At 45.2% G+C, this 14,773-nt stretch overlaps 1 protein-coding gene across 2 annotated transcripts in view; it reads left to right on the plus strand.

The window, feature by feature from the left end:
• The first annotated feature begins 274 nt into the window (after window positions 1-274).
• MRAS (muscle RAS oncogene homolog) overlaps window positions 275-14,773 on the plus strand; it is a 44,427-nt gene continuing 29,928 nt past the window's right edge. Inside the window, exon 1 of one of the 2 annotated variants that reach the window (XM_082236157.1) lies at window positions 275-433. The gene's annotated coding sequence lies outside the window, so the exon portion shown is untranslated. The remainder of the gene's footprint in view (window positions 434-14,773) is intronic. The other variant, XM_082236159.1, reaches the window with a different exon arrangement.

Genomic DNA, 14,773 nt, shown 5'->3' on the forward strand with positions numbered 1-14,773 from the left:
CCGAACCATTTTCCTGAAAGAGGTGGGTCCGCTCTTGCTGACCCCGATGCCAAAAAGACCGTCTCCGTCTCTGTCAGTCTTAAACAAACCCGTTCAGAAAAATAAAGCCTGCCAATCGCTTTCTTCCCTCCCCGCCGCCTTCCTGCGCGCGTTTGAGCCGATTGTATTTATAATCGTCCCGGTCGGCCTTTAAAGAACCCCACAGGGAGGTCGCTGTAGCTTTAAGAGGGTAGAGCTGGACTGATTGGACGCGGACGGGGAGGGGGCAGGAGAAGGCGTGACTGACGGGGAGGGGGCGGTTTCATGACCATCTTCTCCTCGGAGTGCTTTTCCAAAGGGATGGATTTACTTTGAAGAGAAAGAAGCGCCAACTGGAGCCAGAGAGCGGCTTGTCCTGGGACGGGCGAGGCTTGGGCCAAGCCGGGTGCTGGCGGTGAGTGACTTCTGGGCTGCATAAAGCGCAATCTTTTTTGTTTTGTTTCCCCCCACCGAGAGGCGATGCATGTGACTCTTGAGCAGAGTTCTGCTGTCAAAGCTTGCGATTGTCAAACGCTGCACACCCTGTAACTTGAAGATCTCTCATTTCCAGAAATGTAGATCTCTCTTCGTATTAACTAGCCTGGCCAGAGTTATAATTCTACCCCTTCGAAGAGGTGCCAGTGAAGAACTTCGCCTGTGTAGCTCGCCTCTTTCCTGCAAACTGTTTTCTGTTCTTTAAATGACTAAATATAGTTCTGTTCGGATGACCTAATTTGTTGGGCGATATAGGGAGAAGCCTCTTTTTTGGTAACTGTTTAGCAGTACAGTTATTCGTGAGCAATAATAATTTATGCAGCATACTTAGGAATGCTCCCCCCCCCCCCGCGTCGGTTCTGTGTTTACTCAGAAGCATGTCCCATTGTACTAAGTGCGGTTTGTTTCCAAGCTAAATTTGTACAGAACTGCAGCCTCCGTTGATCATAGTATATTTCACATGCCTGACCTTTATGCTTGGACTCTTCTCTGGCTGCTTTTGGAGATTCCTTTCAAGAATATACTTTTTTAAAAAAAGAAAAAAGAAAAAGGAAAATGCATACACCTCTCTTTTCTAAAAGATCATTGGCTCAAAAACCGAAAGCCTCAGAACTGAAGCTATTGGCCTGAAAGGTACATAATAAAGAGCTGGAAACAAAAACAAAAAGCTGCTTCACAGCAGGGGAAGATGAAGGAAATGAATGAATAGCAAGCTTATACCACAGTAGCATGCACGTTTACTCAGAAATAAGTCTCACTTTGTTCAATGGGACTTGCTCCCAAGTAAGTGGTTCTAGGGTTGCAGCTTTAACAATTTTTTTTTTTTTGTACACAAAGAACAACTAGCATATGGAATGGAATGTCCTGACTGAAAATCTGGTCTCTAGCTAGGTATGAAACAGATTTCATGTGGAAAAACCCAGTCAGTAGTTAAGCCAATTCATATAAGCAACATAAGGCTGATCTACCAGATTGATTCTGTGTAGTGTTGGGTTTGTCCAGAATCTGGCACTGTGGACTTGGCTAAGTGAAAATATGAATAGTTGGAAAGTGGATTACCCCATCTTTGCCCAATTTATTGTAGGAGTTTACAGCCGAAGCCTCTGTTCTTCTGCTCTTAAAGCAAGCCCCTGTCAGTCTTATTCCCAGGAAAGTATGCATAGGATTGCAGCCTTAAGAAAGTAACTGATACTGGTCAGAAGGTGTATCTGTGCTTGACAATGTCAAAACAAGACAAGAATAGTTTTTCAGTGCATAAGATGGAATGGACTCTCATCCTCAGAAGCTTTTGTCACAGTAAACTTTTCAGCCTTTTTAAGGAGCTACTTCTTTTGTGTCACGCACAAAGTAATAGACTAATATGGTTATCCCTCTGAGGGTCGAAATGTGAAATGGATGAGGTAAAATAACCTTGTGATGAACTGCTTCTCTCAAAAAGTTGCATGTGACTTGACTCTTTGGCATGTAGCCATGTGACAGCATTGCCACACAGCCAGCTTACAACATTTAGGGCTTCTTTACACGTGATTTTCCTGCACAAATATGACTTGTACGTGGGGGGCGGGGGGAATTAGCACAATGTGTTATGCCTATTCTATGCATTTGCGTCTCCTGCAGTGGCGTGCATGGAAACCGTCACCCCTTTGTCACAACAACGCTTCAGCCACATTGCAAGTGGAGCTGCAAACTTGAGCCTGTAAGAGGGGGAACTGTATGACTACATACGCCACATCACGGGCATAGCCAGGATTTGAGGGGGGGACAGAACCGAGTTATCTGCGACACAATTTTTTATTTAATTACATGGTTTAGGGGGGCAGCTGCTCTCCCTGCACCCCCATTCACCACATGCCATGTTTCTGCCCGGATTCACTACTTCCATATTCTCAGCTGGATCAATTCAGAATGCAAATTATTGCTAGCCCATTTTGTCACAGGACTAAAAGGCACTTTTGAAACTCATATTTGTGCCTTGCATGAATGTTTCTGATGCATGATGGAATATAGAAGAGATATGGAAGGTTTGCAAGCATGTTTCCTTTTGTGAAAAGACTAGAGAGGAGATGGATGGGAGGAACTATAGCCACCTCATCAAACTTGCAGACAGTTCTTGGACCAGGCACTATCCTTAGTTCCACAGTAGCCACTGGTACCCTCCAGGTGTGAGCTCCACTCCCATCAGCTAGCATGGCCAATAGTTGGGAATGATAGAAGTTGCCATTGGCAACATCTTGAGGGCACCATGTTGCTTACTCTTGTTTTCGATTAATCTTTCTCACGCGACTATTGTAAAGTGGATTTGGATTTGGAAGAATGGCATAGTATAAGTAAATGAACTTTTAAACCAAAGCTTATTCATAATTTTAAATGCATTGCCTGTTTGTAGCTGGGGTTTTTTGTGTTGTTGTTTTTTGTCTAGCAGTTTACATCACTTTCACAAGAAAGTAAAAGTATTCTTTTGTGGTGGGGAGAGATTTCTCTGCAGTGATGTGGAATGCCCTCCACTAAGTGGAGCAACTTGAGCCAACACTGATTTAGTCCAAGGTTTTATGACATATTTGTCTGCTCTGAGTATTCAGTCCGGATTCTTTAACCTGCTCTGCGATTGGCAGATTTTAGCTGCCTTAATTTGCTGTTGCTACATTTAGTAACTCTGTTGTATGGTTGCCTTATTTGTTAACTTAGTATCTATTGAGAGGACTGTGGGTATAAGTATTTTCAATAAATAAAACGCAAAGACTTTAACACACTGGAGGATCAGAAGATACATATATCAAGTTGTTTGTATGCCACGTTTCCACAGTTTATCCATGTTCAGGGTGGCTTGCAACATGAAAATAATAATTACTGCAACATAACAAAAGCAGTCATAATCAGTAAACCAAACATCAAAAATACGCAGCCAAACTGAACAATTTCCACATAACTCACAACAAGATCTAAAATAAAGATACAAAAAACCAACAAGAGTGCAACAGCCTCTGGTTTTGTCATTGGAGTCACTCAGGGCTCTGCCATCCCAGGCCAGGTGGGAAAAGGCCTGCAAGGCCAGGAGCAGGTCTTCCAGGACTCACAGCCAAAATGCCTCACACATGCACACAAGAGTATCAAGTCTTGGTGAAGAGTCGATTGATACAACTAAATAGATGGTTCATTATCCCCAAAGACAAGAGATGTATGAAGGAATCCATTGTGAATGCAGTGTGTGACAATCAAGTCAAGCGTGCTGTAGTGGATAGAGTGCTTGACTGCGTTCAACTGCTGATTCAGCCACTAAGCCATACAGTATTTCACCAACCTGGGTCCTCCCAATGTTTTGGACTACAACTCCCATCATCCTTAATCATTGGCCATGCTTCCTGGGACTGATGGGAGTTGTAGTCCAAAATACCTGGTGGTCGCAAAAGGTTGCACTAAACTCCTTGGACAGCCTTGGCCCATTTACTGTGTCCTAGCCTAACCAACTCACTGGGTTGCTGGGCGGATGAATGAGGATAACCTTCCATGGGCTGCCCTGATCTCCCTAAAGGTTAAATAGGACCATATGCCTCACATGAGTCTTTCTGTTCTGAGCTTCCTGTGTTCCTATTACACACACACACACACACACACACACACACACACCTTTATCATTGGAACATTCTTGCATGGTAGGTTATTGTTAAGCAAGACCTCCTAGTGAGATTCATGACTTATATAGCTATTAGCTTTCTTGTTTTCACAGGCATTTATGCCTTCGGAGTATTGTATGGTGTGTGCTTTTATGTTTTCCTTTTTGGCAGCTTGTATTCTGCATGTTGCCACCTTTTATTGTTCATTGTGCTATGCCAAAAGCTGTAATCAAGTTTGTAATCTTCTAAGATCTATTGCACTGCCCCACCAAACCAGTTGGACAAAATGTTTCAGATTAAGATATGAGCCCACTTGCTAAATGAGATCTCCTGATCTCCTCCTGCAGGGGTGGGGACCCTGTGAACCTCCAGATCTTGTTGGATCCTTACAAACTATGGATCTTCTTCCCTGAAGTTAGGACAACTCTTTGTTCTAAATATTTCCATCCTGCCTTTCTGTGAATTCTTTCCATCTGTTTGGAGGTGGTGTAAGACCCTCCTCATCCATTTAGCTCTGGATTTTTCAATTTTTTAAAAAACTGTTTTCTATAGTTCTTTAAGAAATTCTGTAGTAATGTACTTAAGTTGTTGTGTTTTCAGTTTTAATTGGGGGTTTTTTAAAGACATTCACTATGAACAACTCTGAATTGCTGTGAAAGTGGTATAGAAGTATTTTAATTTTTAAAAATGCATTAATGAAACCTATTTCCCTATTAGGAATCAGTCCCTTGATAATAATAATTTTAAAAAATGCATGTGTAGTGTTAGGGGGACTCTGTCAGCATCAAAAAGAAGCATTTATACCCTAAATATATTCAATACAACATGAAAGGTCCTGACCCTGAAACTGAATCTTCCCATAACATTTGCTGGAAATCGATGGACATTTTAAATGGCTGCAAAAATCCATTTGTGTGGGGCTGGGTTTCAGGATGGATGCAATTAAGAGAAATTAGCAAGGGGAAAGTTAACTGGCAAAGAAGTCCAATTTGCCCACGGCAGTGAAATACTTCTGGCTGCCAGAACTCTCAGTATGGAATAAGGTGTGCTCTACAACTGCAGCGTCTGCTTGGGACTAATGAGTCAGGCAACTAATGAATAGTTACCATGGGTACACGCAGAAAAAGTTGCTGCCCCCTATTATAGGGGGTCATATCCATCAGCCCGGAGTTGAGACCAGGGAGGTGCCAGACCATTGTAATGGAGTGGATGAGGACCTATAAGCTGAAGCTGAATCTCAACAAGATGGAGATGCTGTGGCTAGGTGCTTCTCTGGTCTGGGAATTAGGTAGCCCGGCTCTGAACATGGTTACACACACATACACATATACACACACACGTAGTTCGGGAGCACTTTAGATCCTGCTTTGACCCTGGGTGCCCAGTGGTTAACCAGCTATGGCCACCACTCTGATAATCCACACTCTGATAATCTCTTGGTTAGATTACTGCAATGCACTGTATGTGGGGCTGCCCTTGAAAATGATTCAGCAGCTACTGCAGGTATGTTATTATAGGAATGATGCCTTCCTGTCAGATTCATGCCTCTTTTTTCCTGCCTGCTGACCTATGGAGAAAGAGCATCTCATCAGAATTGGCACCCAGAACACTCTGCCTGCTGAAGGGGTGGCCTGCCAACCAATCTTAAATTTTGGCAAATACAGATAGGAGCTCATGAAATATATACTTTGTGGGTGTTCTAAATACTGAAGGTAGAATTCAACTTCACGCTGTTCCAATCGTTCATGCCTGCAGAAGCATTCCAGCTTGCCTGACAGAACAATGCCCCCCCCATGTGCTGTTTTGGTCTTCTCCCAACCGCTGCCCCCAGGGCCAGTTGCAGGGGGGAGGAAAGCCCCATGATGCAAGTAGAGGTCATTGCACAGGGCTTTTGCTGATGGCAGTGGCGTAGCGTGGGGGGTGCCAGGGGTGCCAGCCGCACCGGGCGCAACACTGGGGGGGGGCGAGTCCAGAGGGAAGGGACAAGCAATCGAGGCTTGGTTGGGGTGGGGGGTCGTCGTCTCCGCCACTGCTTTTGTTTTCCGCTGCGCTGAGGCGAGCTGGGCGCGGCCAGGCATGCAAGCGCAGCGCCTGGCCAAGCGCTGCAGCTTGGGGAGCCGGTGCCTTAGCGCCTCGCCGTCGGCCGCGCAGCCATTGACCAAGCTCGACAACTCGTGGAGGGCGCCTCTCTCTCTCTCTCTCTCTCTGCTTGGAGGGGAGGGGCTTTCCCTGCTCTTTGTTCCGTTTGAGCAAACACAGCAACGAAACAGAGCAGGGCAGGCAGTAAGACCCTGAGGCAGAATGCAGGAAAGCAGCCACTTCCTCTTTTCAGGTTTCCCTTCTCCGGTACCTACCCACCCACGTTTATTGCGAGGGAAATCTAGCTGACTGCAGGGAAGGGGTTGGGTGCATGTAATGTGTGACAAAGGCAACAGGTGTACGTCTTGGGTGGAAAGGGTATAAGGGTGGGGAGGTAGAGTGCATTTAAAAAAACCAAAACATTGTGGATTTAAACAAGGAAAAAGTAGCATAATCTACTGTTTGTAAGGGCCCTTTGGGATTGGTTTTACCCATCTCAGACAGTTAGCTCATAGTGTAAATAAAGATGGCTGTTGTTTACATTTTTTTAATAAAAGCATCAACAACAATCCTTTTGCACGGTTTGTTGTGCTGTGTTGCAGAACTTTTTGCAGTTGCAGGATTAGGGATGGTGTTCTGTGCTACAGTGGCGTAGCGTGGGGGGTGCAGGCTGGGCCGGCCACACCGGGCGCAACATCTGGGGGGCCGCGCTCCACGGGTTAGGGGGCGCAAAATCCACGGGTTAGGGGGCGCAAATTACTTGCCTTGCCCCGGGTGCTGACAACCCACGCTACGCCACTGGCTGATGGGGCTGGTTAGGTAAATCTTGCCCTCAAATTCTTTAGATATTACTAATTTGCCTGTCTCCTAGCTTTGGATATTTTATTTTTCAATTCTGGTAAAGCACACAAGAGTTGTCGGTTTTGCTATGTCTGGACAAAGAGGGTTGTGTCTTCAGCTTTGGCATGGTGTGACTTTTGCTGGTGGAGCTGCATTTATTATAACCATAAAAATGGAGAGGAACAGAAGGAAGTTCACTCCCTCAGATCTGGGTTCCGACCCACTGACTCATACTCTTAACAGCAAGGTCAGAGGTTATCATGCAGCCTATAGAAAGAAGATGGGAGTCTTGTATTACTAGGTTCACAAAGCAACCCTATGCTTGCTTAGTTGGAACAAAGCTCTATAGCTACGGACTGGGGTGCTTGACTATGTGATCACCCCTGCCTGATCAAGGTAGGCCCTAGCCCATCAAGACAAGCTTCGCTCCTCAATTCTGCTTACACTCCAAGTCCTCCTCTGCCTGCTAGCCTATGTCCCTTTCCCCAAAGAGGGATAACTCTGCACAGTTTTCCTCTCATTGCTAGTAGCAGGCATAAGGGAGGGCTGTATTTGGGATTACAAGACAGGGAGAGGGGGACAAAGGGTTAAAGCCCCCTACCCCAGTGCCATGCACCCCAATCTGCTCTGTGTGCAGGCTATAAACGATGCAAAGGCAAGCTACATGTAGTTTGACCTTAAGTAATAATGACTCTGATTGAACTTCCGTGTAATCTGTTGCAGAGTGAGATCTTGTCATTCTTATCATATCAAGAATAGCTTTGGTGACCACACACACACTCACAACTTTATTTGTCCAGGAAGGATGTGAAACCCAATTTCTGTTTACTAGCAGACTTGCGGGCTGATTTCACTTACTCACAGTTTTACAGAGGAAGTGAACATTGCATAAAATAAAACGCCTTTCCCCTTTTTTCCTTACGAGAGAGAGAGAGAGAGAGAGAGAGAGAGAGATTCTTAAACTGGGTGGAACATCCCAAGAAAGTGAAAGGGGATGGATGAACAACTGATCCGCAATCTGAAACAGCAAAGGGGTTTTGCTTTTTGCTTTTTCTGCCTTTATCGGCCCGAGAAATGTTAACAGTGTGAGGGTGGGGCTGCCAAAGAGACACCAGAGAGACATGAACAAAAATCAAACCTGATGGGTTCCGTCTGCCCAAGCAGCTGGACGCCAGCCCCGGCCATACGCAGGCTTGTGCTTTTAATTGGCAGCGGTGCATCGTGATGTAAGTGGAGAGCATGGAGATGATGAATCACGCTTGTAACTGGCACAGCGCCTCGCGTGTGCTTCCTAGCAGAAGATGCAGCAACAGGAGGCTAGGACTGCAAGAACTGCTCTGTGTGTGCCTCGGAAACTTCGTGCTATTCCGTGTGGAACAAATAAGTCATTATTGGGTGTGTTGATGGCTGAATGGGGGGGAGGGCGGGGAATGAGGTGCTCAGCCATGTGATCACCCCCTACCTGAGTTCTTGCAAATAGAATTGAGGCAGGCAAGTATGTGTGTATGTGCATAATTATTTTCCATCTATATATGTAATGCAAGAAGAAGAATTCAGTTAAAAGCATCCATCACGCACCATATATCAAAGGGGGCATCCATTAATAATATGATCAACTCATTATTCTGAGTTCTCCGGTGTTGTAGTTAAAATATGGAACTCACTTCCACAGGAGGCAGTGATGACCTCCAGTTTGGGTGGTTTTTTATATATATATAAAAAGACGAGACAAAATCGTGGAGGATAAGTTTGTCAATGGCTGCTAGCCATTCTGGAGACTGTGCTCTGCTTCCATGGCTAGAGGTGAAATCCTTCTGAACACCAGTTGCTGGAAATCATGCTGCTTGTTGTTTTCCATTTGGGGCATCTGTGAAAACAGGAAGGGGCACGATGATGGGCCACTGGCCTGATCCAGCAGACTCTTGTGTTCTTATCATTCCATCTGTGTATATCCTTATTCAGATTTTAATTCTAGACTACTGCATCTAAAGAGACGCGGGTGGCGCTGTGGGTTAAACCACAGAGTCTAGGGCTTGCCCATCAGAAGGTCAGCGGTTCAAATCCCCGCGACAGGGTGAGCTCCTGTTGCTCGGTCCCTGCTCCTGCCAACCCAGCAGTTCTAAAGTACGTCAAAGTGCAAGTAGAAGGTCAAAGTCCAGCGGGAAGGTAAGCGGCGTTTCCGTGCATTGCTCTGGTTTGCCAGAAGGGGCTTAGTCATGCTGGCCACATGACCCGGAAGCTGTACGCCGGCTCCCTTGGCCAATAAAGCGAGATGAGTGCCGCAACCCCAGAGTCGGCCACAACTGGGCCTAATGGTCAGGGGTCCCTTTACCATTACCTTACTGCATCTTAAAATACCATACCATAGCACCAAATACAATAAAGCCCTTCTCCTTATTTATAATTGATTCATTTTTCAAAATTCAGATTCTGTCTGTACTTGAGGAGTTCCCTGCTGGATCAGACCCAAATCCCAACCTGGTCCACCACCATCCTGTTTGTCTTTCACTTATATGGCAACATATAGAAAGCAGCTTCTTAGACTCTAGAGTCTTCCTCTGAGTTGGTCATAGGCTGGATGGACCATAGGTATATTGCAAAGCTAGAAGGAACCCAAGATGTCATCTGGCCAACTCTCCATCCCAAGGCAGAAGTCTCCACATACCAGCTAGACACATACTTCCCACAGTCCAGTATAACAAATCCAGCTTTCCAACATTTCAGACACAAGTATTTCCCATCCCTGTTATCTGAGATCCCTGCAGAAACACTGATAGTAATATGTCATGCCAGCAAAGTGCAGGATCTGCTCCACAATGGTGTTCAGTGGGGCTTACACAGGTTTGCAGTCTGAAGGCGCTTGAGAAGGGTAGATGATTCCTGCTCTTCCAAAGCTGTGTAAAAATGGCAAGCTGCCTTAGCGTGAATGCCCTTTCAGTTACTTAAAACAGTCATTTGTGACATTTCGGTGTGACGCAACTCTGTGGAAATCTAAATGTGAAAAAAGGAAAAGAAAAAGAAAGAACAGCTGAGTTTTCCTTGTGCAGAGTTTTGGAATCCAATGTATTTGTACTTGATTTCTGAAGATTGGTATGAGCTGTGGAAATAATAAGAGTAGAAGGGTATGCGAAAGTGTTTTTCTAATCTGTGCTATAATAACACACACGTGTGTGTGTGTGTGTGTGTGTGTGTGTGTGTGTGTAAGGCAAATCTGATAAGTAATTCACTTTCAAGGCTACAAAGGGATCATATTATCCACAAGCTTGAGAAGGAACTTGAAAGGTTAAGGAAACATCACTCAGAACTATTGCTTTAAAGATCAAAGAGGCCGGACTCCTGTGAAATGCTGAGAAAGTAAAGAACACAAGGGACTGAGTCCCAATTTGAAACAGAACTTGTGCAAAAGCAGGAGATAAGAGAGCGGGCAAAAGCGGGATGGGTTTTGGGACAGCATTTGTTGCGGCAGTTTAGACTTGCTGTGGAAATCTGGCAGGCAATGGGAGAGGAGGGGGGAAAGATCAATCACGCAAAACATGTTCTGTGTCTTCCTTCCGGAGTATCTGCTATGGACTCTTGCAGAAAGACCAACATATCCAGGACCATATTTCAAGAAGTAAAAATGCGGACACAAAAAGTTGTTGAGCTTTTTTTGGGCAATCACTGCCAGAGCCCGGGTTGCCAGAGCCTGAACCCAAACCACCCATGTGCACACACAAACAAAAAAAATGGAAACCCAAAGTCCAGGGCATTTGCTTTAAAATGTAAAATTTCCTCCAAATTGGCATGTAGGACCCCCAAAAGAGGACATGTCCAGGAATTCCCAGACGTATGGCAACCCTACTTGGAGTCTTACCTATTTGTGACCTATCTATGCTGCCTGTTTTGTGGAAGGCAGCATGACAGTTGAGGCCTTCTAAGCTGGACACATTGCGTTCCTAAATATGACTGGCAGAGATGCTACCTCTGATATTACCAGCAGCTACTGGCCATGATAACTATGTTTTACCTGCACTGTCAGAGGTATTATGTCTCTGAATACCAGTTGCTGGGAATCTCAGGTGGGCAGAGTGCTGTTGTGCAGATTGCAGGCTTCTCACAGACATCTCATCAGCCACTGTGAGAGTAGGATTCTCGACTTGATGGACCACTGGCCTGTTCCAGCAAGCTCTGTTTTCCCCTATTCAGCTCCTTAGAATCATTGAGTTGGAAGGGACCTCGGTGGTCATCTAGTCCAAATCCACCCCTCACACAATGCAGGATCTGCATTGCAGGATGGAATCAGAGCTTCCCTAGCAGATGGTTGCCTGCCTTTGCTTTAGTACTCCAGTAATGTGGAGCCTGCCACTCACTGAGCAGTCTGTCCCACTCTCTAACAGTTTTTACCGTTAGAAATTTTCTCCTGATGTTTAGATGAAGTCTGTTTTCCTAGTATTATTGTTGTTGTTGTTGTTGTTTAGTCGTTTAGTCGTGTCTGACTCTTCGTGACCCCATGGACCAGAGCACACCAGGCACTTCTGTCTTCCACTGCCTCCCGCAGTTTAGTCAAATTCATGCTGGTAGCTTTGAGAACACTGTCCAGCCATCTCGTCCTCTGTCGTCCCCTTCTCCTTGTGCCCTCCATCTTTCCCAACATCAGGGTCTTTTCCAGGGAGTCTTCTCTTCCCATGAGGTGGCCAAAGTATTGGAGTCTCAGCTTCAGGATCTGTCCTTCCAGTGAGCACTCAGGGCTGATTTCCTTAAGAATGGAGAGGTCTGATCTTCTTGCAGTCCATGGAACTCTCAAGGGTTTCCTCCAGCACCATAATTCAAAAGCATCTATTCTTAGGCGATCAGCCTTCTTTATGGTCCAGCTCTCACTTCCATACATTCCATTCCTAGTATTATTATTATTTTATTTATTTATTTATTTATTGAATTTATATTCTGCTTATACCCAGAGGTCTCAGGACAGTTCACAGAAAAGATCAACATAAAACCCACAATATATATAATAAAAAAACCCACAACCCAATACCCCCCCCCACATTTTAAAAAGGAATAGGATGCCAATCAGATCAACCCAAGGCCTGGTTAAAAAGGAATGTTTTTGCCTGGCGCCTAAAGGTGTACAATGAAGGCACCAGGTGAACTTCCCTGGGGAGAGCATTCCACAGACGGGGAGCCACTGCAGAGAAGGCCCGTTCTTGTGTTGCCACCCTCCGGACCTCTCAAGGAGGAGGCACATCAAGGAGGGCCTCAGAAAATGATCTCAGGGTCCGAGTAGGTTCAAATGGAAAGAGGCAGTCCTTGAGGTATTGTGGTCCTGAGCCATTTAAGACTTTATAGGTCAAAACCAGTACTTGCATTGGGCCCAGCAACTAATTGGTAGCCAGTGCAGTCCTGCTCTCTACAACATCCTAAGTCTGTTCCATCTTCTCCATTACAGCAGATCAGATATTTGAAGACTGTTGTCACATCTCCCGGCTAAGCACACCCAACTCTTTCAACCATTCCTCATTCAGCTGTTTCCAGAACCCTGCCCTGGTCTTCCTCTGGACATGCTCCCGTGTCCGTAAGGATGTGGCTCCCAGATTTGAGCAAGGTGCGCCATATGCAGCAACATGCAGCATGAATCTGCAACCTCCTTTCCTTTTCCTGCCTTGAGATGCCCAGAGAGTTCAGCTGCAGCTGAACTGTTCAACATTCCCTGATATCCAGGCTTGAAACCCTGAGAGGTCTGGTTTAAAAAAAAAAAAAAAAAATCCTAATAGTTGCGGTGTAACTCAATACAACATTGTAATACAATTTCTCCCTGCCCTCCCCATCAAACTGTGGCAGGATGGGGGTGGGATTTGCTGCAAATTCTTCACAGATGGCATACTTATGTGGGAGTCTGCATTTCAAATATGTTCATGTTCCAGGCTGTTTTAAAAAAAGAAATAGAAAAAGTGGAGATTTTTATTCTCTGTGGAAAATAGATCTGACTTTAAAATGCCTCTTCTCTTCCCCCCACCCCCATTCCAATTAAAACAACCATCACCTTTCATTTCTTGCAATACTTAGCTCTAATCTATACTATAGCTATTCTGAAAGGCTGTGTTATAATGTCACTGCCAGATTCAGCTCAGAAATGGTACCTGGTGGAAGGCCAGTTCCAAAACCTTTTCGTGCTTCTTTCAAGAGGTCCAAGTGCACCCATGGGTGCTAGAATGGGGAGGGGTGCTGAAAGTGCTGCTAAGTTAGTCACTAGATGGACTCGGAAGTTTCTTCTTGCTGTTCCTGTTTAGGAGATACAATAATGTTCTCGTCTGTCTTCCCGAGTTGAGCATCCTCCAAGCCTTACATGACAGGAGGAAGGAACTTTGACCTGGTGTGCATCGTCTCCTCCCAGTAATGAAAATGCATTATTAATATTCTTCATTAAATTTATGTAGTGCCCTTCATCCGCGGATCTCGGGGCGGTTCACAACATAAAATTGCAATATAAAACCCACAAAATACATAGGAAAAATAAAAGCAACAGCAAACTAATAATTCCCCTCCCTCACAACATATTTAAAAGGGCATTGGATGCCAATCATCCAAAGGTCTGGTTGAAGAGGAACATTTTTTCCTTGCTCCTAAAGATCTATAATCTATAGCTGAACCTCCCTGAGGAGAGCGTTCCACAAATGGAGAGCCACTGCCGCCCTCTGTACTTCATGTGGAGGAGGCGCACAAAGAAGGGCCTCCGAGGATGATCTCAGGGCCCGAGTAGGTTCATATGGGGAGAGGAGGTCCTTGAGGTATTGCGGTCCTGAGCCATTTAAGGATTTATAGGTCAAAACCAGCACTTTGAATTGGGTCCGGAAACTAACTGGCAGCCACTGCAGTTGGGCCAGGATTGATGCAATATGCTCAAACTGTCTTGACCCGGTGAGCTACCTGGCTGCCGAATTCTGCCCTTGTTGAAGTTTCTGAACCATCTTCAGAGGCAGCCCTACATATAGCACATTTCAGTAATCTAACCTAGAATATTAGAAGAGCCCTGCTGGATCAAGCCAGCATCCTGTTCTCACAGTGTCCAGCCAATTGTCTTCCTAAACTCATCCTTCCAAACTCAGTGCTTTCTTTTTGTTGATGTTCATTGCCTTGTGTGTGAGTGTGTGTTTGCTGCCTGTGGTAGCTGCTTAGTTCTAGCATTCATGGCACTTTTATCAAGCTAGGAGTACCAGCACCTTCTCTTTTTTTCAACCAACCCTCCAACTCATACCCTTCACCAGAACTTCCCAGAGTAGGCTACAGAATAAGAAAACAATGCAGTAGAACACAACTCATAACCAGTCAAAAGCAGCTGCTGGAAAGGAGGAGAGTGCTATTGCCCTCATTTCCCATCTGTGGTCTTCCCAGAGACATCTGGGCTGCATAGACCTTTCCATCTGATCCCCCAAGAAACCACTTATGGGCTATTGGCCACACAACTCTTCTGTGAAATGTGCACTCTATTCACTCTTGAGAGACTGTTCCATGAATGTCTATATAGTATATAATTTTGGGTGCTGTTGTCTACTGTCAATAAGCCAAACTTATTAATGAGCAGCATATTGCATAGAAGGCAGCATGGCAGACCCCAGACATTGGCTGTTTTCCAAGCTACCTGAAAGAATGGTGCAAATAGGCAACAAAGCAGCAGTAATCCTGTTCAAATTTATATTCTCCACAGGAAAAATAGGGTGTGGGCTGGGGGAGAAGCAATTTACATTAATCATCAT

The sequence above is a fragment of the Podarcis vaucheri genome (genome assembly GCF_965113315.1).
Source record: "Podarcis vaucheri genome assembly, chromosome: 1".
Classification (NCBI taxonomy): domain Eukaryota; kingdom Metazoa; phylum Chordata; class Lepidosauria; order Squamata; family Lacertidae; genus Podarcis; species Podarcis vaucheri.